At 36.6% G+C, this 25,624-nt stretch overlaps 1 protein-coding gene across 3 annotated transcripts in view; it reads left to right on the top strand.

Moving 5' to 3' along the window:
- Window positions 1-25,624, top strand: part of LOC145249507 (uncharacterized) — a 451,591-nt gene that overhangs the window by 419,524 nt on the left and 6,443 nt on the right. For all 3 annotated transcript variants that reach the window (XM_080111122.1, XM_080111123.1, XM_080111124.1), the window contains one exon: window positions 17,023-17,152. The gene's annotated coding sequence lies outside the window, so the exon portion shown is untranslated. The remainder of the gene's footprint in view (window positions 1-17,022; window positions 17,153-25,624) is intronic.

Here is a 25,624-nt window from a genome sequence, read left to right as displayed (position 1 = left end):
ATATCTAAAGAAATGGCAGAAACACTAGAGGATGACCTCCAATCTGTAGTGGAATGGGGACAAAAATGGACAATCACGTTCAATGCCACCAAGACTAAACTAGTTTCATTCAATAATTACAAGAAACCTTCTCTACCACCTATAGCAATGGCCAACAACTCTTTATCTGAGACTACATCTTTCAAACTCCTTGGCCTAACGTTCACAGGAAACATGAGTTGGAACAATTACATTGAAGGCATTGCCAGGGCCGCTGCAAGGAAGGTAGGCTCTCTCTACTGTGCTAGAAAACTACTAACACCCGAAAGTATCCTGTACCTCTATAAGGCCACCATTCGCCCATGTATGGAGTGTTGCTGTCATATTTGGGCTGGTGCATCTGCTACTAGTGTCTCGGTCCTTGACAAGGTTCAAAAGAGAGTCGCCAATCTGATAGGCCCTGAACTGGTATCTAAGCTTCAGCCTCTGTCCCATCGACAAAATGTTGCATTCATCTGCCTGTTCTACAAGTATTTTAATGGTGAATGCTCTGACGAACTGCAGACACTTGTGCCCCCACAACGTGAACACCCTCGACAAACCCGACAGGCTGCTAAATCACACCCCTACACTGTAGAGATCCCTAGATGTAAAAGATCTTTCTACTCCAGTAGTTTCTTCCCCAGAACTGCTAGACTTTGAAATTCCATTCCAGGTCCCTGCTTCCCCAACTGTACTGACATGCAGAAGTTCAAGTGCAACGTGAATCGTCATCTTGCTGCCCCAATCCCTACATAGTACCCTAGTAGTTGTTGCCCCTGATAGTAGCCCCCTACACCAAAGTGGCAATGTGCCTTGTTTGGGGTGAAAATGTAATAAAAAAATTTTTTTAAAAAGCTGTATTGTGAAATTTTTTTTTCAATTTCCGTTCAGTAAAACAAAAGTTATGATGAATTTACTGGTGTTCAAAATCGTAAAAAAAAAAACGTAAGGACGTGAGCAATGTTTTTTATGACGGGTTTCCATAGTAACTTTAGTGACTGCTGTTGCTACCAATTTATTGCTCTCGCGAACAGAGAAATAACAAGTGAAACAGAAAGAATGAAAGGGAGATAATTGGGGGATTTTATTGAAAGCAGACGAGTGCCGTACATTGTTATTACATATGTGCATGTTATGTCTATGGGAGCCAAAAAAAAGTAAGTCTGAAATTAAACAAACAACAAGTGAATATATTGGAAGCCTGGAAAAATCATTGATTACAATAGAAAAATGCGGAGCATGAAAAGTAATATGGTTAAGCTTAAACATGGAAAAGAAAAGGACAATATATTCTACTAAAAATATGATAAATTTATAACTTAAAATATTGCAGCATTAAGATTATTTTAATTTAATTTATAACATTATATAATCAGTTCTTAATGCTGCAATATTTTAAGTTATAAATTATATTTTTTACTAGAATATCGTATCCTTTTCTTTTCCAGTTTTAACAAATAGTCCTTTACTTTTCCATGTTTAAGCTTAACCGTATGGTCGCATTTTTCTATTGTAATCACACACACTGGTCTTTATCTTAGTGGAGGATTCTCTATTATATCTCCAATTTTACCTCTTAAAGCTTCTTTCTCTGGACACCAAAGACAGTTCCGAGTTATGGCAGCAAAATAATCTGGTTCTTACCTTTTCTCATTCCTAGATATTTGTCACATGAATAATTTATGCTTGGAGAGTAATCTATGACTCATATAGATGTTTGTGTGCCTCAACATCATTCCTTTTTTATAACCCCCCCCCCATTGCTTGGCTGTATTTTTTTTTTATTTGTTTTCAATTCTTTCAATTTTTGTTCTTCCTTTTTATCCCTGAGCTCACCCTCATATTTTTAACCACCCCTATCCCAACTTTCTTATTCTAAACCACCCCCACCCGTTCCTACCGTGGACTCCCCCCATCTCCCGGTTCCTCTCTGGCATTGTCTAAAAACAGAAATGACAGCCAAAAATAATAGTGTGTAGCCCAAGTCAATCAAGAACCACAGCCACGGCTACCACTCAGATTTTAGGTTTAAAAATGGAATGATGAGTGGTGAGGGTAGGGAATGAGTCTGGGGGGGGGGGGCTACTATGGTTTATTTGACCCTCCCCCTTCTTCCTTGCAAGTATTTGTTTCTCCCTTCCCGCCTTCCACTTTCTACTTTTCTCCTCCTCCTCTTCTTTCAGCAGGGCATGGGAATTAGGTCACCTCTGCCATTCTGTGGATGTCATTGGTCTCCCAACAAAGTTTCATCACTAACTCTCTCTCTCTACCATCACCTGCCCTTTTCCAACCAGGCTCCCCTACATCATCCCACCTACCAACCCCCCTGCAGTCATCTAACCTCCATCCCTAGCCCTAACCAACCATCTTCTCAATGATGTATATGCAATCTAATCCGTTTTCCCCCATCTTGCCTGCTTGAAGTTGTAAATATTTATGGCATGTGGTTATCAAAGATTTTGCAAGCACATGCAATAATAGTCCAATCACATTAGACCCCCAAAAGAATGAACCCCCCCCCCCCCCAAAAAAAAAAATAGGCATTATCATCTTCATCACCAGCTTAAGATTCCTATTATATGCTTTTAGAAATTGACTTCCAAATTAACCAATCTCTGCCAGGTATTTATTCATCCCTTTTTCTATTAAGTCCATCCTTGTCACTTCTTTACATGTTTTCTCTGGCCTTTGCCCCATAAACTGGACTTGCTACCTTAACTGTTCTACATTAAATCAACCCAAGAACTTTCATCCATTCTTTCAATGTGGCCATACCATCCAAGTCTCCTGTTCTGCACACATCTCTCTATACTGCCCTTTTTTCCTCTGAGATCATCAGATCTAAGCCTGTCTTTTAGACTTGCATTACACTTTCATCGTATCATTTCTCTCCATGTAACTCATGTCCTCAACTCCTACTGACCAGATCTCACTTCCATACATCATTGCATTTATGTACACATGCACGATAGATTTTTTTTCTTCCGTTTATCGATTACAGTAATACTCTGCCAGTTAGTAATGGCAGAAATTCCCTCAACTTATTCCATCCACTCCTAATGTTATCATTAAGTTAATATAAATTTTATGAAAAACCTCAGTTCAGTAGTTTCAATCTATTTAATTGGAATAAGTCTCCAACTTCCTAACTTTTTTTTTTTTTTTAATCCATAAAAATCCAGATTTCTATTTAAACCTCTAAAGCCTCTCATGAATGCAATTTATCCCCTACTGAATCAAAATCGGCTTTTATTTATTCTATTTTTTAAGAAAATTATGAGTTTTTTTTTTTTTCCTCATGGCAGTTCTCTGAAGATGTTAATCTTGCCATGGAGGCAAACTTTCATACGCAAAAAAAAAAAACACTCGTCTCACTGCAACCACTATCAACACTCCCCCACACACACTCACTATCTGTGCCTAAATTTAAATGAACAAAGTTTCCTTCCTAGAACTGCCTGTCTGTGGAAGTCTGTTCCACTGAACTGCTTTCCAGCTGACTACAATATGGTCGTCTTCAAGTCTAATGTAAACAAATTCTTGTTGAGCCCTCCCCCAGATAATCCACTTCTACCCTATTTCCATCACTAACTATTAATATGCTGTTGGCTTAGTGACTACCGTACATTCGTTAACTCTTATCCTCAAATGTTTTTCAGGCCTTGATAAGTGGTGACATCCATGTTAAAAAAAAACAAAGACTAAGCAATTTATGATGTAGAGAAGGTTAGATGATTTTTAATTTGTCAAAGAGTGACTTCCTGTCTTCCACCCACTCACACAACCCACATGCACACGCAGTGTCTTTCTCTTAACTTTGACTTTCATTGTTAAAACTGATTGGGGTTGCAAGGAGTTGTGTTTGAAGGTGATGACAATGCAAGTTGTGTATGAGACAAGATAAACAGAATGGCAGCATTGAAGGATTTGGATAATTTTCAATTATAAAATATTTATTTACTAATATAATGCATAGAACGAGGCTGGTGCTACCAGATCAGGCTGTCTGAAGATATTGGCTGCCTGAGATTAAATGCACCTAACATTGATGCTTTTTTTTTTTTTTTTCTACTTTGCAAAACTTATGTTCTGCAAAAAACAAAAACAACAACCCATCTTTTCCCCCTTTTCCTTCTTCCCATTTCCCATTTCTGTTTCTATCTCCCCCACTTCCTGACTGGTTTTCTAACTTAAATTGTACCAAACATTAATACTGTATATAAACATTCGGTCTCCCATTGCAAAACTAATGTTCTGCAGGGCAGGGAACAAAAATGATAAAACCCACTATAAAACAACCAAACCAAACACTACAAACTAGTGATTGAAGATACAAAAAGCTTGAAGAAAAAAAACCTTCTATAAAATAACTGGATGCAACATGAATACTATTTTCAAAATAACTGGATTCGGCATTAAATAACCTGAAAAGGGTTGATATGCCGTAAAACAAACAAGCAAACAAACATAGAACGAGGATGTTATCAAAGTGTTAAGTTCTCAAATTTTCAAAGTATACTTCATCTTCATAAAGAAAAAGAAAAACTATGTAGAATTACTCGGATGGTGGTGTGTTCGTGACAGAAGCTACAAGCAGCAGGATTGCAGTGTTCTTAAATTATTTTTGATTAGGGTTGTTTAGGGAAAATAGTTGAGGCTTTTGTACGGCTCTCTCCATAAACACACACATCCATGCACGCACTCCGGTGGCCTTCGCCTCCCAGATTGGAAAACGATCTAGATTTTTTGCCATTACTTAGTCACATCGTTAATATCTATATATACGTTTGGTTAATAGTTGTTTTAGTTTCTCAATAAACAAGGTGCATTAATCATGTTAAAATTATAACCTGTAATTACAGTTTTTAAATGACAAAATTACAGTATCTTGTAAACAGTTCGCAAGTGAGCTTGTAAAGGGCCACATGCAGTTCATGGGCTACATGTTTACCATCCTTGTTGCTAGAGGCTTTGATTTCTGTTTCTGTTTCATCGTCAATATTGACACCATTATAAATTTGACACTGAAGGGACAGGGTGTTTATCCCTTTTTCCTTTAGTTCATAAGTATATGTTTCTGTTGCTTAGCGATTGTTAATTCAGCTGTGTGATTCACACGTCTAAATGTCTGTCTGAAGACAACTAACTTTTGGGGATTACTGTTGAAACTCATTTGTCTTGTTTATAATACAAAAATCAGCTGTGTTTGTGTGTTTATATGTTCGGCTAAAAGTCAAAACCGACAAAACAAATACACACAAAGTTGATATTTTGTTAGTGCTCCGAATTAATATCTAAAAATTAATTTAAAAAAAAAAAATCATTTTTTGACCATAAACTGGTATAGATTTCGTCCGGGAGTGGGGAGGGGGCAGCCAGAGTATGTATTAGCTAAAGGGAAGTAACTCTGATTTTTTTTGTGAAGGAGTTTATTCCTCAAGAAATCTATAAAAAAAAAAAAAAAAAATGTCAACGTGTATATCCGGAAAAAGAAATGGGCTGTGTGGAGCAGAAATAAGAGATTGAGGAAAGGGGGGGGGTAGACCTGAGGAGAAGGAAATAGAAAGATTAAGCGATAGATACAGAGGAATAAGCTGGGTAGAGATGAAAAAAAAAAAAAAGAGGGAGACCAAGGGAGAAGGAAAGAAAAAGAGAGACAGAGCGGTGGAAGTTTTGATAGAAATATATTATACTTTTCCCTGAGGCAATACTAGGTAACCCTGCTAATCTTTAATATGACAGTGTTTCACTTATTCAACAACCAAAACAAGTCATCATTTCATTTACAAAGGATTAGTTTTTTGAGAACACAAGATTGTCAACTTATTTATTGCAAACTCATCCTCATCTTTTCTTAGTTGTTGTTTCACGACGTTGCGGCCAACTATTCCTCTGGTCTTTGCTATTGTTGTAGCATGCTATTGGAAATAGAATAAAGCACTTAGCTACAAAAATTAATCTCGTTTAGACCATTGCTAATATGAAACATTTTAAATAAAAGAATTAAAAAAAAAAAAAAAGAGCAACGGAAATCATTCATTTTAAACTAAAAGATATATGTTGCCTGCCTTAAGTTTTTTTAAAATAGGCAAAAAAATTTTTTAATCTGAAATGACTTCACTGCATCCCGGGTAGCGGCAGATAGATACAACTAGTTTATTATTTAAAGGAAGCTTGCATATATATATATATATATATATATATATATATATATATATATATATATATATATACACACACACACACACACACAGGGCTAGTTTTCTTTCATATATACTTTTAATTATTTTCTCAGCTCTGCATGCTATATTCCAAGTTGGTAGACTAGTATGGGGGAGGGGAGGTTACATCAAGATGGACCATACAACAACTTTGGAACTTTACTGCATCAGTTACTCCCCCTCCCTCACACCTACTAAAACTCAGAAGATCGCTCACTGTCAAGAACAAAAAATCAATAAAAGGAAATTGCATATTTTTTAATCAAGTTTGGCTAGATAACAAATTGCAGCTAAACTCTCTCTCTCTCCCTCTCTCTCTCCCTCCCTCTCTCTCTCTCTCCCTCCCTCTCTCTCTCTCTCTCTCTAATATATATATATATATGTGTGTGTGTGTGTGTGTGTGTGATTATTTTATGTATACACATAATGTTACAAGGAGATATATTTTATGTATCTATTTTCAGTATTTGTTACAACAGTGTTCATTAGTTGCATAGAGCTAGGTAGTAATTTATGAAAATATATGGCGATTAAACTAGACAGTCTTCTATATTTTCATTCATGTAGGAAATCGTCAGACTATAATGCATGGAACTTGCGTTACCTGATTGGTGTTATTTCAGTGCTTTTTGTTCTCTTTGACTGGATGAGGAACCAAAGTTTGAAAGTCTGGTCTACTCTATTATTTAATCCATCGCTGGATGAAGGGTACATCGATTCATGCCATCTATACTCTTCCTCCAACATTGAATCAAAGAATAGATTAAACTTTCAAGCATCCGTTCTGCATTCAGTCTTAGGGAAGAAAAACGCTGAAATAACGCCAGTCTTTTTCTGCTTAATCTGGATTTCTCCTTGTCATTGGACTCAAATTTTGCAAGAATTTTTACAGGACACTGCCATCATCATTATTATCATCTCTATCTATATAAATATAAAAATGACATGGTCTGTTTGTGTAAAGAAGGGTCTCTGTCAGTCTTTAGTCTACAGACTTGAAACTTGATATGTAGGGTATTTGGAAGTTTTTAGCTGGTAAAAATAGCTGCAAAGGGGTCAGAATTGAAAATTGGAACTTAGCAGATATAAGTCGACTAAACATGTTATTTTTATGCATGCGTAAATATACATTTATATCTTTAACAGCATTGTTTTAAGTTTTTGTATGCGTACAAACTTAGGTTGGATGGTAGCAAATAAGGCTGGAGAGTCGTATGTTTTGGTTTTGATTCCAGCTGATGGCACCCAGTTCATATTTAATTTTTAACTTTTGAAATCATTACTATATATTGGGTACAATATAATAATCAACAGAGTATTGGCTCTATTCTAATAAATATGAAATCTGCATGAATATATAATATATATATTTAAGCATTTTTTACAATTTTTTTTTTTTTTTTTACACGGTGGTCACCACTTATCAAGGCCTGGAAGCCACTCAGGGATAAGGGTTATTGCAAGTACAGTACGTTAGTGTGGAGATTTAATGGAGTGTCTACTTAAGGGGGTGGTTCATCAGGAATTTGTTTATGTTGGACTTGAATACATCCAGGTTGTAGTCAGGTGGGAAGCAGGCAGATGGAACAGAGTTCCACAGGCGTGCAGTTCTAAGAAAGAAGCTTTGTTCATGGAATCTACGTTTTGATTTAGGCACAGATAGTGGGGAAAATTTTTGACAGTGGATTCAGCTAGACGGGTGTTTTTTGTAAAAGATTGACAAGGGGGGGACCAGAGATTGGAGCTCAGACGAGCACCTGCCATGGAAATAACAATAAAACAAAGATAGGCTTGCAACGTCTCTTCTGTGGGAGAGAGGTTGCAGGGAAGAGAAAAGGGCATTCCCCACTAAGCCACAAAGTCTATTTTGTACTCTGTCAAGGCAGGATAGGCTGTTTTTAGCAGCTCCTGCCCAGATATGGCAGCAGTATTCCATCCTTGGACGTACTTAGCTTTTATATAGATAGAGAATTGCATCAGTAGTGAGATATCTTCTGGAGCGGTAGAAGAATCCCACCATCTTTCCAGCGACCTTGGCAACAGACTTGATGTACGTGTTCCATTTCAGATCAGGAGTAAAGGTCAAACCCAGAAGCTTGTCAAAACATGGGGCTTCTCGTAGACTAGAGCCATCCATTTCAATTGATGCCAGATGGGGATCAGAGCGTTGATGATGTAAAGATAGGAGTTTGGTTTTGGATGCATTAAAGGTAACCAGCCACATCTTCCCCCACTGAACCACTTGCTCGAGATCAGAGGAGAGAGAATCAAAGAGAACTTTGCCATTTATAGCCTTTGATGTGTTGCCGTAGATGGTCGTGTCATCAGCATAGATGTCAACGAATGATTTAAGTATGTGTTTAGGGAGATCATTGATGTAAATCAGGAAGAGAGTTGGGCCCAGGATGGACCTTTGAGGGACTCCAGCATTAATACTGCAGGCCTCTGATTTTTGTCCATCAACCACTACTCTTATGAGCCTATCAGAGAGAAATGATTAATGATAGAGAGAACATTTCCAGTTATACCGTAGCTGGAAATCTTGTGAAGTAGGCCCTTATGCCATACTTTGTCAAAGGCCTTTGATATGTCGAGAGCAATTGCCCTAGAAAGGAAGCCTTTGTCAAGAGATTCACTAATCCTATGAGATATAACCGTTAGCACATCTGCGGTAGATCTTACAGAACGGAAACCATATTTTGTGTCACTAAAAAGGTTATTTCTGCTGAGGTGGTTTACTATTTCTCTATTTAATATGTATTCCAGCAACTTACTCATAACACACAGGAGACTTATTGGCCTGTACTGAGAGGGAGATGATTTATCACCTGAATTGTTAAATACAGGGCATACTGATGAGGTTTTCTAGGGAGTTGGAAAGCACTTCTCCTTAAGGCAATGCTTAAACAGTTTCGTAAGTATGGGAGCAAGTTCAGGTTGAAGCTTTTTTAACACTATAATTGGGATGCTGTCAGGGCCAGTTGCTTTACTGGAATCAAGGTTCTTGATTAGCTTGGCGACCTCATGCACAGATATTTATGTTAACTAGCGTGTTCTGTGTTATAGGAGGAAATATGGGGAGTTGATGGCCTTCGTCACATAGGGCAGAATTAGCTGCAAAGTTCTTGGCAAATAGTTTGGCCTTGTCTGATGCTGACGAGATGACCTCTGGTCCATTGATAATGGTTGGGATAGAACGCACACTTCTGTTCGGGATCCTATTTGTTATTTGCCAAAACTGGTGGGAACCAAGCAGCTGATCAGCTACTTTGGATTTAACAGACTGGGCATATAGCTCTCTTGCATTTTTTATTACTCTTTGTGGTTGGCCTGCTATTTGTTGCATTAAGTTAAGTATATGTGTCTGTTTGTAGAGTTTAATATGCAAGATTTACTCTTAAACTAATTAACTGACCATTATGAATTTTTAAATACAGCTGCTTAGCGGAAAAGTTTGTGATGTGGGCTATATTTAGTTTAACAGTAAAACTTTTTGTGTGAAAGGCAGTTAAACACTTAGATTAGGATGAGCACCGGAAAACCCTATCTCCCAAGGCAAAAGAACGAACAAAGGGAGATAAATGCTATGTAATCTATTCTAAACTAAAAAGAATAACTGAACGTGGTCAGCGTTAATCAAATTAGCAAGATATGAATTCAGATTACTCTTCTCATCTTTAATGTTAGTTGCATTACATTTCGCTCGATATAACCTCCAACCTTCTTCTTCTTCCTCGACGGTCGTACATCTTAGCAGTGTGATATAAATGCGGGAATGCCTCAGGGGTCTATCCTTGGACCTCAATTGTTCCTAATATTTATTAATGGCCTCCCCAACAAAACTGCCTCTGAGATGGGTATATATGCTGATGACACCACACTCTATAACAGGCATGACAGGAAAACAAATGAACACATATCTAAAGAAATGTCAAAAACACTAGAGGATGACCTCCAATCTGTAGTGAAATGGGGACAAAAATGGATGGTCACATTCAATGCTGCCCATTCAATAATTACAAGAAACCTTCTCTGCCACCAATAGCAATGGCCAGTGACTCCCTGTCTGAGAGTACATCTTTCAAACTGCTTGGCCTAACGTTCACAGGAAACATGAGTTGGAACAATTATATTGAAAACATTGCCAGGGCCGCTCTCTCTACTGTGCTAGAAAACTATTGACACCTGAAAGTATCCTGTACCTCTATAAGGCCACTATTCGCCCATGTATGGAGTATTGCTGTCACATTTGGGCTGGTGCATCTGCTGCTAGTCTCTTGCTCTTAGACAAGGTTCAAAAGAGAGACGCCAATCTGATAGGCCCTGAACTGGCATCTAAGCTTCAGCCTCTGTCCCATCAACGAAACGTTGCATCCCTCTGCCTGTTCTATAAGTATTTTAATGGTGAATGCTCTGACGAACTGCAGACACTTGTGCCCCCACGATGTAGACACCCTCGACAAACCCGACAGGCAGCTAAAGCCCACCTCCACACTGTAGAGATCCCTAGATGTAGAAGATCTTTCTACTCCGGTAGTTTCTTCCCCAGAACCGCTAGACTCTGGAATTCCATTTCAGGTCCCTGCTTCCCCAACTGTACTAGCATGCAGAAGTTCAAGTGTAACTGAACCGACATCTTGTTGCCCAAATCCCAACATAGTGCCCCAGTAGCTGCTGCCCCTGATAGTAGTTCCCTACACCACAGTGGCAATATGCCTTATTTGGGGTGAAAATGTAATAAAAAAAAATATTTTTTTAAAAGCGTGTTTTATCAAATTAGGAAATCTTTCTGTCAATCTCGGCAATCTACATGGAATTTCGTACAGAACCCTTTATTTAATCTATGAGGTTAGCATGCTCTCTTTCTGACGATATTACTGGGTAGTAGTCCTAAATAATTTGTAGTTGTATTTTAAATGTTGCCTGCACTGAGGATTGAACCTTCAACCTCCAGAAGTGTGGAACTTACAACTAAATATTACCAAGTACTTAATACTCTATGTGGACCCGTGATTTAGTTCCACTTTTTTTATCCAGATAAAAATGTGAACTTCTGCTTAAATTACCAGATGAACGAGAATTCTGATTTTTTTTTTTTTTTTTTTTTTTGTCAAAATCTGTTGTTTTTTTTTGGGGGGGGGGGTCTTAGCAGTTAATTTCGGCCAAATCATTAAATCTTCCTTCATATTTTTGTAGATATATTTTTATTCTTTTTTTTTACTTTGTCTTTCCTTCTCTCTTTTTTTTTTTGCTCCCTTCATCTTCCTGACTTGTTAGGTTGTGCCTTCTTTTTCCTAGACAGTTCTCTCTGAAAACTGAAAATGTTATTTTGCTATGAAGGTTAAGACTTCAAACTATTCATGAATGGAGTAATGGAGATTAGATGACTTTTGTTTCATTAAAGAATTTGGTTTGTTTTACAGCATATTAATCATCAATAGGTTATTTAATGCCCCAAAAAGTTGTCAATTATAATTCTATAGCTAGAAGGATAATTATATCCTTAGAACATATTGTACTTGGAAACATTACTCCCAAGTAACAATCAGTTCTAAGTGACAGTTCTCTGGAGATTCATGGTTCAATCCTCAGTGCGGGCGACAGTAGGAATACAATTACGAATTAAAACTTCTACTTGGTATGGCTGATGGAACAAGAGCAAGTTACTCTCATAGATTAAATAAAAACTTTGTTTGAAATTCTATTAAGATTCCAGAGTCCATATAAAGATTTGCAAATTCAACAAGATACACCTGAAGATAGTCAGAAGTTACATCGGCCAAAACGCTGTACGAATAGCATAGCAGACGGGAACAGTAATCCGACTAAAACAAATTATTAATATTTATCAAAAGTTCCGAAACTTAAAAACTTCCACATTTAAATTTCCATTGCTTTTGTATGAGAATGACTTGCTTCTGCTACTCTTCATTCGCGATCACATCCTCATCACGAAGTGGAGTGTTGTTGCCACATCTGGGCATTTATCTCTAGACTCTCACTCTTTGACTGGGTTTAAAAAAAAAAAAAAAGTCTCAAACTGGACCAGACATTCTTCTTCTTAAATTAACTCTTTTCGTCTGTATTATGAATTTTTTGCATTCTTTAAATTGAACAAGATCATCTTTTTTATTGAAATAACATTTCCAGAGTTGAATTCTTGGGTCAGTCTCAATAAGAGACTTTAGGTTAGAGCGTTTGCAATACAAATTGATTTTGAACAACTTCCAGAATGGTAAATCTAGATTTTATCAAAATATGTTTTTCGCTATCTACGTCTTTCTTTCTCTGTCTCTTTTCTTTCTTTCTTTCTCTATCTCTTCTTTTCTCTCACTCTCTCTATTTTTCTAGCTCACTCTTTCTATCTTTCTCTCTCTCTCTCTTTCTATCCCTCTCTCTCTCTTTCTATCCCTTTTCTCTCTTTCTATCCCTCTCTCTCTCTCTTTCTATCCCTCTCTCTCTCTCTCTTTCTATCTCTTTTCTCTCTTTCTATCCCTCTCTTTTCTCTCTTTCTATCCCTCTCTCTCTCTCTTTCTATCCCTCTCTCTCTCTCTCTCTCTCTCTCTCTCTCTTTCTATCCCCCTCTCTCTCTTTCTATCCTCTCTCTTTTTCTATCCCCTCTCTTTTTCTATCTCCCCTCTCTCTTTTTATCCCCCCTCTCTTTTTCTATCCCTCTCTCTCTTATTCTCTATCTCTTTTTTTCCTCTCTCATTCTTTCTGTACCTCTCTTTTTCTCTCTCTTTCTCTTTTGAAAATTATCAAGGGTATTCTGACATAAGGAAGGTCAACAGATTCCCACACCTATATATGTTTTTGTCTCCAAACCTGCCTCTTCCCTCACCTCCCACTTGAACAAGTTCATTTTATGTTTTTCTTCCACTTCTTTTCTTCTCTTTTCCTATTTTTTAGTCGCTTAAGAGTCGACCAAGCTCCAACCACTGTCTCATCGCTACAATATTGCATTTTTGAGTCTGTTTTACAAATACCTTCATGGAATATTTGCTGTTGAGCTCCTGACTAACTCAACAAACAACAAAATCCACCCCTTCACTGTTGAGATTTCTAGGATGTCAGAAATCTTTCTACTATACTAGTTTCTTCTATCGGACTGGTATACTTTGAAATTTCCTCTCTGTTTCCTGCTTCTTTGACTGTACTAACACACAGAAGTTTAAATGTTATGTGAACAGACATCTTGCTGCTCAAGTTCCCACGGCCCCCTGTAGATATGATCCCAAATAGTATCATCCAAGTTATCTGGGGTGAAAAAAAAGTATTTAAAAATGTTATTTTTAGATTTCTGAAAAAAAATATTTTTCTGTCTCTTCTCGCGCTTACCCTCTATTTTCTCCACTTACTCTCTCTCTCTCTCTCTCTCCCCCCCCCCCCCGTATCCTCTCTCTCTCTTTTCCCCCGTATCCTCTCTCTCTCTCTTTTCCCCCGTATCCTCTCTCTCTCTCTCTCTTTTCCCCCGTATCCTCTCTCTCTTTTCCTCCCGTATCCTCTCTCTCTCTGTTTTTTCCCCCCATATTCTCTCTCTCTCTCTCTTCCCCCCCCCGTATTCTCTCTCTCTTCCCCACTCCTGTATTCTCTCTTTCCCCCCCCCCCCATATCCCCTCTCTCTCTTTTCCCCTGTATTCTCCCACCCCCCCCCCGTATTCTCTCTTTTCCCCTCCGTATTCTCTCTCTCTCTTTTCCCCCGTATTCTCTCTCTCTCTCTCTTTTCCCCCCGTATTCTCTCTTTTCCCCCCTGTATTCTCCCCCCCCCCCGTATTCTCTTCCCTTTGGACATAGTGGCACACTATTGAATTTATTGAAATTTACTTTTGGTCCCCTCTTGTGTTGATTTGGCTTTTTCGTATAAAAACGAAACTGGTGAAACTAAGGCACGGTTCTTGGCCTACGGGCTGGTAGAAATAGACGTTTGGTCAATGTTGGTTTTCACCGTCATATCAGACAAATGCTTTCGGGGGAGCTGGTTTTCCCCAACACGTTGGGAAACAAAACCAGACAAAGTTGGGTAAAAAAAAAATAACTTTAAAGAACTATCCCGCAGTAAAATTAAGTGCCGATTTGACCTCATTAAACACGCACTTAAAAACTGTCTTGCAGAATAGTGTGATGTTTGACCTCAATTTGAACTCATTCACTTTTTAATCACTAAATTTAACATCTTGCATTGTTTCCGTCGCTGTAGTGCAGGTGTATGTTGTCAGCCTGTTGGCCTCAAGGCTCCAGGTTTGAGCCTACCTGCCTCCCCCACTTTTTTTTTTCTTTTACACCTACAAAAGATTTTTTTTTTTTCCATTTTTAAAAATCGTTGTTTTTTTGTTTTATTTTTTTTAGAAGTTTAACATCATTTTTTTTTAATATTTAAACAAGTATAGTTTCCTTTTTGTTCTGCTTTTACCCCCCCCCATCAATACACACACACACACACACTTACAAACACCCGGGCAACGCTGGGTACCCCCGTTAGTCTATAATATCAATCTCATCTGTCTGGTTAAATGTATGTTTGTATGTCTTGTAAAAACTTTCAACAGAGGCAATGCATTTTCACAAGATTGGTATCATTTTGGAGCTTGACTGTTCAGACGACAAATATTGAAAAATTGGCCAAAAACATTAATTCCTTCACCCTTAACTTTTCTACAAGGAAGGAGTCGCTTTTTTTGCTGATATTTTCGAAAGTCATCACCTCTTTTCGATTGTCTCGCCTTAATTTAAACCTACATCACTTCCGGTTCGGTGATGGGCGCAACAGCTAACGTGTCACTTATTTTTTTTCATGTTCTTTTCCTCCTTTGCAGTACGGGTTCGCGCTTGCCTACTATCACTTTTTTTTTTTTTGCTCAACCAACACCCTTACACACACCTACACTTTCTTTTCCCCCTTCGTGTTATAGGTTCAAGCCGACCTGCCTACTAAAATATTTTTTTGCTCAACACACACCTACAAACACCGGGCAACGCCAGGCACCCAGGCTAGTTGTATGTAAATTATAAATGCCAATCTTTAATCTTTGGAATAAATCTGATATTTGTATAATAAACATTTTTTGGGGGATGATTTTTAATTAAAAGTTTGACGCCTCTTAAAAAAAGCACCATATATATATATATATATATATATATATATATATATATATATATATATATACTGATTAGCTGCATTCTGTTGACCAGAGGAAAAATTTAGTCCACACTCATAATTTTATTTGTTTTTTAATTTTTTTATTTCAGTAAATGCTTACATCTGTGCTTTATGAGCATTTCGCAGCCAATAGTGAAAAATATTGTCTTTCGAATATTTTTGCTGTTCTTCAGAGATGTTCAAATATTAAAAAAAAAAAAGAAAATTGTTCAACACAAAAAGGAAGAGATGATCAAGAAAACTAAGAAGGACGGCAAGTCAAAAAAACATAACAAACTCACTTTAAAGATGACAATCAGAGAAAAAAAAATTATCCACGGGAATAGCATGCTCTTGTTTTGACAGTTGTGACTGTGTAGAAGTCTTAAGTAATTTATAATTGTATTTTGAGTGTCACTTACACTGAGAATTGAACCTTCAACCTCCAGAAGAGTGTAACTTACAACTGAATCTTATAAAACACTTTATTTACTTCATCACGAGTTCGACTCATGGTGTAGTTGATTAAAATAAGAGTTCCTTTCGAAATTCCATGCAGATTCACGAGTTCAATATAAAGTCTCCAGAGTTTGACAAGATATACCTGAAGAAGGTCAGGGGTTATATCGGTCAAAACATTGTGAAAATAATGCTCAAAATGAGAACAGTAGTCTGAAGATTCCAAATAATCAATCCGCTTCTAAAAAAAAAAAAAAAAAAAAAATTCACCAGCATAACATGTTTTATTATATCGATATTAGTGATAGGAGAGTTCCAATATTTTCCCTGATTCCGGGCCCTGTCGGTGGGGCATTAGAATACGCCGACTGCCCCTCTGCAGAGGGTAAAAGTTCCTCAATGGGGGTCCTAGATATGACCTTAAACTATATCCAGTAGTGAGGTCCCAACTTGCGGGCTTTGGGGAGTGTGGAGCCACCCTTTAATTACCATTGCTCCCAGGTCCACTCTGACCCGAGGTGGTAGTACCTGTTAGGGTCCCAACTATGGGTTAAATAGAAACCGACTTGAAAACAACAAAAATATTCTATTAAAAAAACTTTTCTTCAAAATCATTGGATTAAATAACCCGAAAAAGGTTGATATGCTGTAAAACAAAAACAACCAACCAGCCCTGATTCCAATACAATTATCGATCCCGATTCTTTTCAAATTTCTAAATATAGACTTGTTTTTTTGGGAGGGGGGATTACTATAAAAACTCATGTAATGTATGCATATATTACAGTAAACAAAAAATACACTTGTTTTACTTATAAAATCAATAAATATTTAGTTCATCATTAACATGCACCATGGAAAATTAAGTTCTAAACAAAAAAAATTAAAATCATCGTTTTTCGTATTTGTATTGGCACAAATTTTTTTTGATTACCGATTCCAATTAATCGTCCCAACACTAACTGATATGTATATTATGTTTATTGAATTGTAATTATCAAAATCTAATATTTATCATTTTAGGTCATTCTTAAGCTGTTGTAAAGTACAATTTTTAATTAGTGTCGCATCACTCTTCTGATCTATGTGTTGTAATGATACGCATAACTATGAAGTTAATCAAATTTAGAAATTTTTAAAAAGTTTTTGTCTTATAATTTTTTTTTTTCCTCTTGTTTGTTTCAGGGATGATTCCATGCAAGAATCGGTGGAATAAATGGTGCCGAATTTTCCAAACTCTTTTGTCCACGAATGTAGTTTATGATCTCCTCTTGTATGATTGGATAGTCCCTTTCATTACCTCCTCCACATTCTGGTGAGTCTTTGTTCTGATTGTCAGGCGAGTGTGTGGTTGGACAAATCAATTGCAGGCTATGAAACTGGCTATGCCGGGTTCAAGCCCCAACTGGAATCTATTGTCGTCATTTATACATTAATAATTTCAGGTAAAGATATGAACCCATAATTTTTCCCTTGTTATGAGTAAACTAGCAACTACTGTTCACTTAATTGTATACAATGAAGGTGGTTTGTCTAGGATTCCTCCTATATTAAAAAACAAAGACAGAAAAATCTCCATGATGTATGCAGCCATCACCAAACGAAAAGATCATATTCCAAAAATTATGTAAATTGATCAAGCGTAACATTATTGTTACATATTAACACAGACCCACATGTTGCATGTAGAGACAATTGCAAAGGAACAAAAAAAGGAAAGAAATTTGATTTGGCTTTTTCAGTTGGAATAAAAGGCATTTATTCATGGTACTTTTGAAAATAACGCGTTGCATCTTGCTTTAAAAGTCTCCATGTTGTTAACAAAACTGTCGTGTTGAACACGTGCTTACCCAAAAACACTCTCGCCACCCACATGCCACATGTTCATCACACGCCGGCACTCCTTGCCAGTCCTCTCTTCATATGACTTTCTTCTCTGCTTTTTTACCCCTTCTCTATCTTTGCTGTGATGTCACATCGTGCACCGGCTTAGTCATTTGCATAAGTGTCATGTGGCTGCTGCTGATATATACACGTCGTTGGCTCCGTTAGACAAGTAATTTTTTTTTAATATAGAAAATCATTTTTTTTATCATGATTTCAAACGATTAATGGTAAATTGTAACCATTGGAGGCTAAAAACAGACAAAAATATTTAAGTTCAAATTGAATTATCTCCCTTTGTTTATTCAAGACCGTGAAGTGAGACACTTCGTCCTTGCTTCCTCATAAAATTTGATTTTCTTAGTTAAAAAAAAAAAAAAAGAAAGAAAAAAAATAAATCTACTTGATCAATTTTTGTGATTTTTGGAATATGATATTTTTTTTTTTTTTGTTCCATTACAGGTGCATACATCATACAGATTTTTCTTTTAGTTTTGTTTTCTAATATAAGAGGAATTCTGGGTCAGAACCACAGTGAATAGTTTAAAGTCAGTATTGTTTTGTATTAAATAACCAGAAAAGTATTGATTTGCGATGAAACAGATGAACCTAACATTCTATTCTCTATTATTTTGCCTCGTCTGCCACAAGACCTTGAGGAGAGTGATAGCAAAATATTTGTTCAAGTAACATTTAATTTTATTTCAGTCGAAGTTCTCAGAAATCAAGGGGCCCCTTACCTGGGGCTAACACTTGAACTCTATATGAGATACATAGATATTCGAATGTTCCATTAAAGTTCTTTATCTCTCAAACACTGAGTTAGTAAAGAAATTGAGAACATAATTTTCCTTTCCCCAATTAACCATTTTCATATGTTGCAGTATATCTTTCATTTTGGTCTTTTGGTTTTACTGGATTCCAGGGTAAAAATTCATCTAGTCTGGTGGAGTGTCCAATTTTGTTATTATTTGAGATAACATCACTTGGAGAAGGTGCACCATTCCTCGTAAATGCTAATGCAAGTTTGCTGTAGTGAGGAAACCTTATTTTGGCAGCGAATGCTATGTGATTTTGAATATTTAGTCAGGGTTTACTTCTAGGGAAACGTATCCTCATGCCAGGTTATTCTGGCAACCCCGTGTACAGAGAGACCTTAGACACTTAAGGATAGTGTCTAGTAGGCATTTAAGTTCTCTCCAAGATTTAAATTTATGCATGTTGGTATGATGAGGGGAAACAGAAGGAAACTTCAAAATACAAGCTGTGCTAGGAAAGAAACTCTCTAAGGACCTATTTGAAAAGGTGGGATTTTGCTTCTAGTTGTATTCTCTGCCAGCAACATTCATTCTAGGCAGGTTGAACTGGTTTCCTCTGAAGGAGGAAGTTTCCTGAGAAAATAAAGTTCACAAGTGATCCCCAGTCACATGTATATCCCTGTGAGAGGAGATGCTATAAGGTTTTTTGCATTTCTTGCGGGGAGGTATAAACCTGATCCTATATACAATGTCTGCCCTTAAGCTTACTGACCAGGTAATGAAACTGCTTTAGTATATCGTGGACACTTACATCTGTGGGATTGTGAGCACCAATGAGATGCAGTTTGTGGGGAAAGTATATCGCATGTAGCAAACTTCTCTATTTTGCATTTGTTGATCTTGACTGTGTGCCTAGGAATATTATGCTCTGGTCAGTAATGAAAAATCTTGATGTGGAGGAATGGGCTGTCTGTATTGTCTGGGGCATGTACGCAAATGCTTGTAGTCATGTTCATGCCAATGAAGGAGAAACTTAACTGTTAGGCGGAGAGAAAGTTAAGCAGAAAGAAGCAGGTGATAATAGTCTGCAAAGCGGTCATCACTCGAGATTGATCAACTAGGTGGTTAACACTATCTGTAAGAAGTGTCGTTGGGGGAGGACACTACAAAGCATGCCATCTATGATTGTCCTTACATCCAACGCCCTTCAGCTGAACCACCAATTCTGGACACTGTTTCGGTAGACCCTATCTTCATCCTGGACATGCGTGAGAAGTGGAACTCCATGTCGGATCTTTCTAATATGTCTTAATGAACTACAAATAGTTAATCCAAATGCGTCTCGTTGTTCAACAACAAGAGCAAAGAGTTTGGAGAGCACATTAGTGTCCGTGAGGATTTATTTGTTTGTGCTTAACGGCCTAGCAATCATTTATGGTCATGCAGATTTTGTGGAAATTTTGGTGCACCAAGTTTATCAGCTTGTTTTATATTTTGCTGAATAAATTTATTTCTTATCTGGGATGAAACCAAACTGCATCTCATTGATGCTCATGATCCCACAGATGTAAGCATCCACAATATTCTTAAGCAGTTTCATTACCTGGTCAGTAAGCTTAAGGTCAATATAGTTGCTGAAAAAATAACATAAAAAGCAAAGATGTCACAAGTTGAAATTTAATGGACGTTCGCTCTATGAACCCACGTTTATACACTCAACAGTGTTTATGATACCTTGTAGTATCACCACTTCAATCAGCACCTTGAAGTTCACATGTTGTTTCGGTGATGAACACCATGACTTTATCAAGTAGTCATCATAATCATAAAATAATTTTCAAAATGCAACAGTTCTTTACTATATTTATCGAGAAGAGATAAGTGCAAGCACTTACGCGATGAGGTTTTCTAATGTTGTCCTATTTGCGAATTTGTGTTTTTTTTGGACACTAGTGTTGGGACGATTAAGTCAAATTGGAACAGGAATTTTGGAGTATTGGAATCGGTATCAGAAAAATTTTAGTATAATATACGATTCCATAAATGATTCTTTTAATTTTTGTTATTGTTGAAAACTTTTCCATTGCTGATAAAAATGTATTTAAATCTCTCGAGTTAGTTGTCTGCTAGGCATGACATTCTGAAAGCTCTAAGGCACATCGCCACTAGTGCTGGGACAATTTTAATATTTTTCTTGATTCCAATACAATACAATTACCGATTCTGTTTAAAATTTTTCATTCCAATACGATTACAGATTCTAATTCTAAAATCACCTAATCATAAAAAAAAAAAGAAGTAGACTTTCAGAGGAGGAGGTGGGGGGTCTAGCAGAAAGCCCTCCTCTTTTAGATGTAGATATAATTGTTGTTTTTTTTTTTTAATTTAAAAACTTTTCCCTTTATGTGTTGTATCCAATATTTTGATAATCTCTACTATTATATACTAGCAGGGAGACCTGATCTTGCCCAGGATTGAATGAGAATCAACAAATATTTCACGCTCCTAGATATTTATTATCGAAATCCGTGAAATCGCTCGGGAGGAAGCTTCACATGCCTCCATGCAGTAACTTAATCCAAAATATGTTATTCTACATTACACTGTAGAGAACCTGCTGTTTCTTTTATAAAACTACTAGCATTTCAGCCTAGCGTTGCCCGGATGTTTGGAGGTGTATGTTGAGCAAAAAAAAAAAAGCCATCAATTTTTTAAAACTTTGACCCCTATTATAACTCCTTAACATTTATTGCTTGGGGCTCAAATCAAGTTATTAAGTTAGATCCATGTCCAAGGAACTTATATCTAAAATTTCAAGTGTTTAGACCCAAAATTGACAGAGGAGTTTGGTAGAGTTCCCAAAGGTCAAATCGTTGAACTTTGACCTCTTAACAGCCAGTATTAATATAAAATAAGGTCTCGATCAATGAAAATTAAAAAAGAAGAAAGAAAATCTCTCTGAAAGGAAAGATTATAAAAACAAAAAAAGAAAACGTTTCCTCTGAATTCATTTCAGACAGCATGTGTATATACCATTCGGTTTCTCCTTCCTCCGTAACACGTGTTATTGTTTTGTCCGTAACACATGTTATGGTTTTGTCCAACATCTTTTTTTTTTACTAGATAACTTTTACATGACAGGATGTATATTTTTAATAGAGCACGGACATGCATATGCAAATACCAATCCATATACATAATGACATCATGGTTAGGAAAAAGGTCTATTGCGTTAGAGACCTATGTGACATCTCAGCCATCACAAAAAGTTATGCATGGCAGGAGAATGAGGAAATAAATGTTGTTAAAAAAAAGGAGTCAAGTTATTACTTGTCGTATGTTCCTTTCGACGTAGACTGCACGCAACATGTGAGTCGCGTGTGTAAACGTACGTGTGTGATGTTACATATTTATAAGCAAACAAATTAATACATATTGGTCTTTATTATGCAGTGGACAATAATCTTATTTCTATCCCTCTCCATTGAAAGCTATTTAGTAAATCTTATTTTCGTCGCTCTGTCTTCTTCGTTCCGAAAATGTGCTAATCATTTGCCTGTTTAATTGGTTTCCTTGGCAGCCGAGAACACAGTTAAATGAAGCAGATGAATTTCTCATCTGAAGGAAAGAAGACCAAAGCTTCTTTCAACTGGACTCCTTTTGATGGGCTGCAATTTTGGTTAGTACAGAGAATTGAAACCCTTAAAACATTATGTAAACCTAATCACTTTTAGTAATTTAGAGGGGGAAACATATGATGAAGATGGGGCATTTATGTCATGAGTTTTTCTTTTTAGTAATATATATATATATATATATATATATATATATATATATATATATGAGCAAACAGTTAATAAAATATGTTAAAAAACACTTTGAAATGAGTTAAAAACATATTTAATCTGAAAAGGAAACACTAGATAAATGGATGGTCCTTAATCCGCGGAGTTTCGAAGAAATACTTTCCTTCTCATCAGAGGGTAGGAATTAGCAAAATGCGGGATCGGATTTTGCATGCAGAAGTATTTGATGAAACAACAAGTAAGTCAAAGATCTTACTTGAAAACAAAAAAAGTGAAGCAGAGGGAATATGGTAAAGAAAAAGGTGATTACACACGAATGGATAGTCTGGTGGAAGATAAAAAATCCAGTGACGGTAAAATCCAAATGTAAAACTTCAAGAAAGTTAAAAGAATTTCCATTTGTACAAGTAAAATCCAAGGAAATCCCGTAATTGGAAGAAGATGGTCCATAATAATCCAAAGGCAGAAATCCATGGAATAATTCACACAAATGTGTACAAGGAAAAAAAGAAAAGATTCCAATAATATTAATAAAAGAAAAATAAGATATGCTTTTCACTCTACTTCCGAGACATAAATGTTTCCTTTTAGTGTTTCCTTTTCAGATTAAATATGTTTTTAACTCATTTCAAAGTGTTTTTTAACATATTTTATTAACTGTTTGCTCATATTATAACCTCTATTTCCTATTTGGTTTTATCGAGCTTTTATATCTGGCTGAGATAATTTTATAAATATTAATTCTTTAATATTTATAATTTACTTTAATTTTACCATCTTGGATCATTTTGGTAAATTCAATTGTAATTTTAATTTTATATATATATATATATATATATATATATATATATTCAAGCACGTCTGATTGAATACGACAGAGTTATTCTTTTTTCTGTTTTTTCTGGATATCTTTTCCATTCGCCGAGCGGTCTTTTTTATTTCAGCTGGCATGTTGTATAAAATGGCACCCAAAAGTTGTTGTTCAGCCATATTCTTCTCAAGCGCTTTCTATTGGTGCATCCGATTATCATCAGGAGCGATTGTTATCATTTTCTTTTTCTTTTCCTAAACTAAACTAATACAACGGATACATAACTGGTGCTACCATATCAGGGTGTCTATTGACTTCCTGAGACGAAATGCACCAACATTGATGTTCCTTTTTGTTTTTCTATTCTCTTTTGTAAAACTTAATTATGTTCTACAAAAACAACAGCCGCCTTCTCTCGCCGCCTCTTGTTTTTTCTTCCCCTACTTCCCAACTGGCCCTGAGTCCTGGATATGACCTTAAACTATATCCAATGGTGAGGCCCCAGCTTGCGGGCTTTGGGGAGTGTGGAGCCACCCTTTAATTACCATTGCTCCCAGGTCTACTCTGACCCGGAGTGGTAGTACCTGTTAGGGACCCAACTATGAGTTAAATAGAAACCGACTTGAAAACAACAAATATATTCTATTAAAAAATTTTTCTTCAAAATCTTTGGATTCGGCATTAAATAACCCAAAAAGGGTTGATATGCCGTAAAACAAAAACAATCAACCAACGCATATATAGGCCACACAACAACAACACTCTCTCGACGACTAACCTATCATTTAGGTGACAATAGTGGTATAAAATAACACCTAACATCTCATGATAAAAACCTAGTCGTCCGACATTAGAAATATCTTAACTAACAATACTAAAATCCGATACGTTAACAACTGCACACGACAACTAAAATTACTAGAAGCCATACTTATCAAAAAACTACATTCCCTTTTTAAACCGGATCTCATTTAACATCGGGACAAATATACTAACAGTATTCAATAACTAACAAGAAGCTAAATGAATGGACTATAAAATGAGAAAATCGAACTTAAAAATAAAAATTATTCACCCCTAACCTTCTTGTACCCACCTTTATAACCAATAAAAAGAAAAACAAATTATGAATACACCAAGCTTCAATGAAAACGGCAACAACAACAATCGCTCCTGATGATAATCGGACACACCGATAGAAAACGCTTGAGAAGAATATGGCTGGCATTTGGGTGCCAGCTGAAAAAAAAAAGACTGCTCGGCGAATGGAAAAGATATCCAGAAAAGTCAGAAAAAAGAATAACTGCTATGTGCAATCAGACGTGCTTGAATAGTGACTTGCTGCCAAAATATACAAATATCTTATTAAGTATTATTTACATGCATAAAAGTATACCTATGGACATGGATGTTTCTGGCTTTCAGCTGTCATTAGCATAGGTTAGGATTGAACTCATGACACCAGTATCCACATTTTGATAGTCGAGGTCCTGGATATGACCTTAAACTATATCCAGTATGGCGGCCCCAGCTTGCAAGCTTTGGGGAGTGTGGAGCCACCCTTTAATTGCCATTGCTCCCAGGTCCACTCTGACCCGGAGTGGTAGTACCTGTTAGGGTCCCAACTATGGGTTGAATAGAAACTGACTTGAAAACAACAAATATATTCTGTTAAAAAATTTTTCTTCAAAATCTGTGGATTTGGCATTGAATAACCTGAAAAGGGTTGATATGCCGTAAAACAAAAACAACTAACGAACTGATAGTTGATCTACTTGAATGCACAATTTTTTATCACTTATATATTCAAGATTTGTTGTTGGTGTTGTTTTTTTTAGCGATATTAACATCTTCGAAACGCTGTTATTTAAAAAAAGAAAAGATGGTGTTTGTGTACTTCATAGTACAATTGAGATTCTGCTCTCGACGATCACTCTCACAGAAACTGGGCCATTTCGGTGGCCTTTTAGCTGATGGAAATAATCTGGAGGTCCACACTTCCAGGCCTTGCCACCTGGCTTTTGGGTAGAACAAGTTTATCACTTATGACTTGTATTTATCGAACTATTGTTCTCATCCTAAGTGTTTTTAGTGCAATGTTTTGGTTGGATTGTCCTTTGATCTTTATCAGGCATGTTCGTTGTTATTACTGGTTCCGTAGATTTTTCGTATTTCTGTGAGTTCGTCTCCACTTTTTCGTCATTGTTTCGAATCTGTGAGAAAAAAATAATGATTGACAAAGGGGAGGCAACTCTAATAAAGATCAACAGGGAAATATTTCTCTTCCATCACCAAAAATTTAAGGATCTACAATATGTTTTTTCTACAATTAGAGGTTCCCAAATGTTACTAAATTCCAGGCTTGGTCTGCTTAGTAATTTATCACTTATTTGGGACGCCCTTACCAGGAAATGCCGACAGAGCAGCTCAGTGCTTCTCCTCTTTGGATGTGGGCCCATTTTCTCACCTTCCGACTTTGTGTCACATCCCTTTGTGGTGGGAGAGAGGTAAATACTGTGTAAAGATGA

Source organism: Euprymna scolopes, chromosome 28 (genome assembly GCF_053919585.1).
Source record: "Euprymna scolopes isolate OS-2025 chromosome 28, ASM5391958v1, whole genome shotgun sequence".
NCBI classification, from domain to species: Eukaryota; Metazoa; Mollusca; class Cephalopoda; order Sepiida; family Sepiolidae; genus Euprymna; species Euprymna scolopes.
The sequence above is the reverse complement of the archived record's forward strand: the minus strand, read 5'-3'. Positions and strand labels throughout refer to the sequence as shown.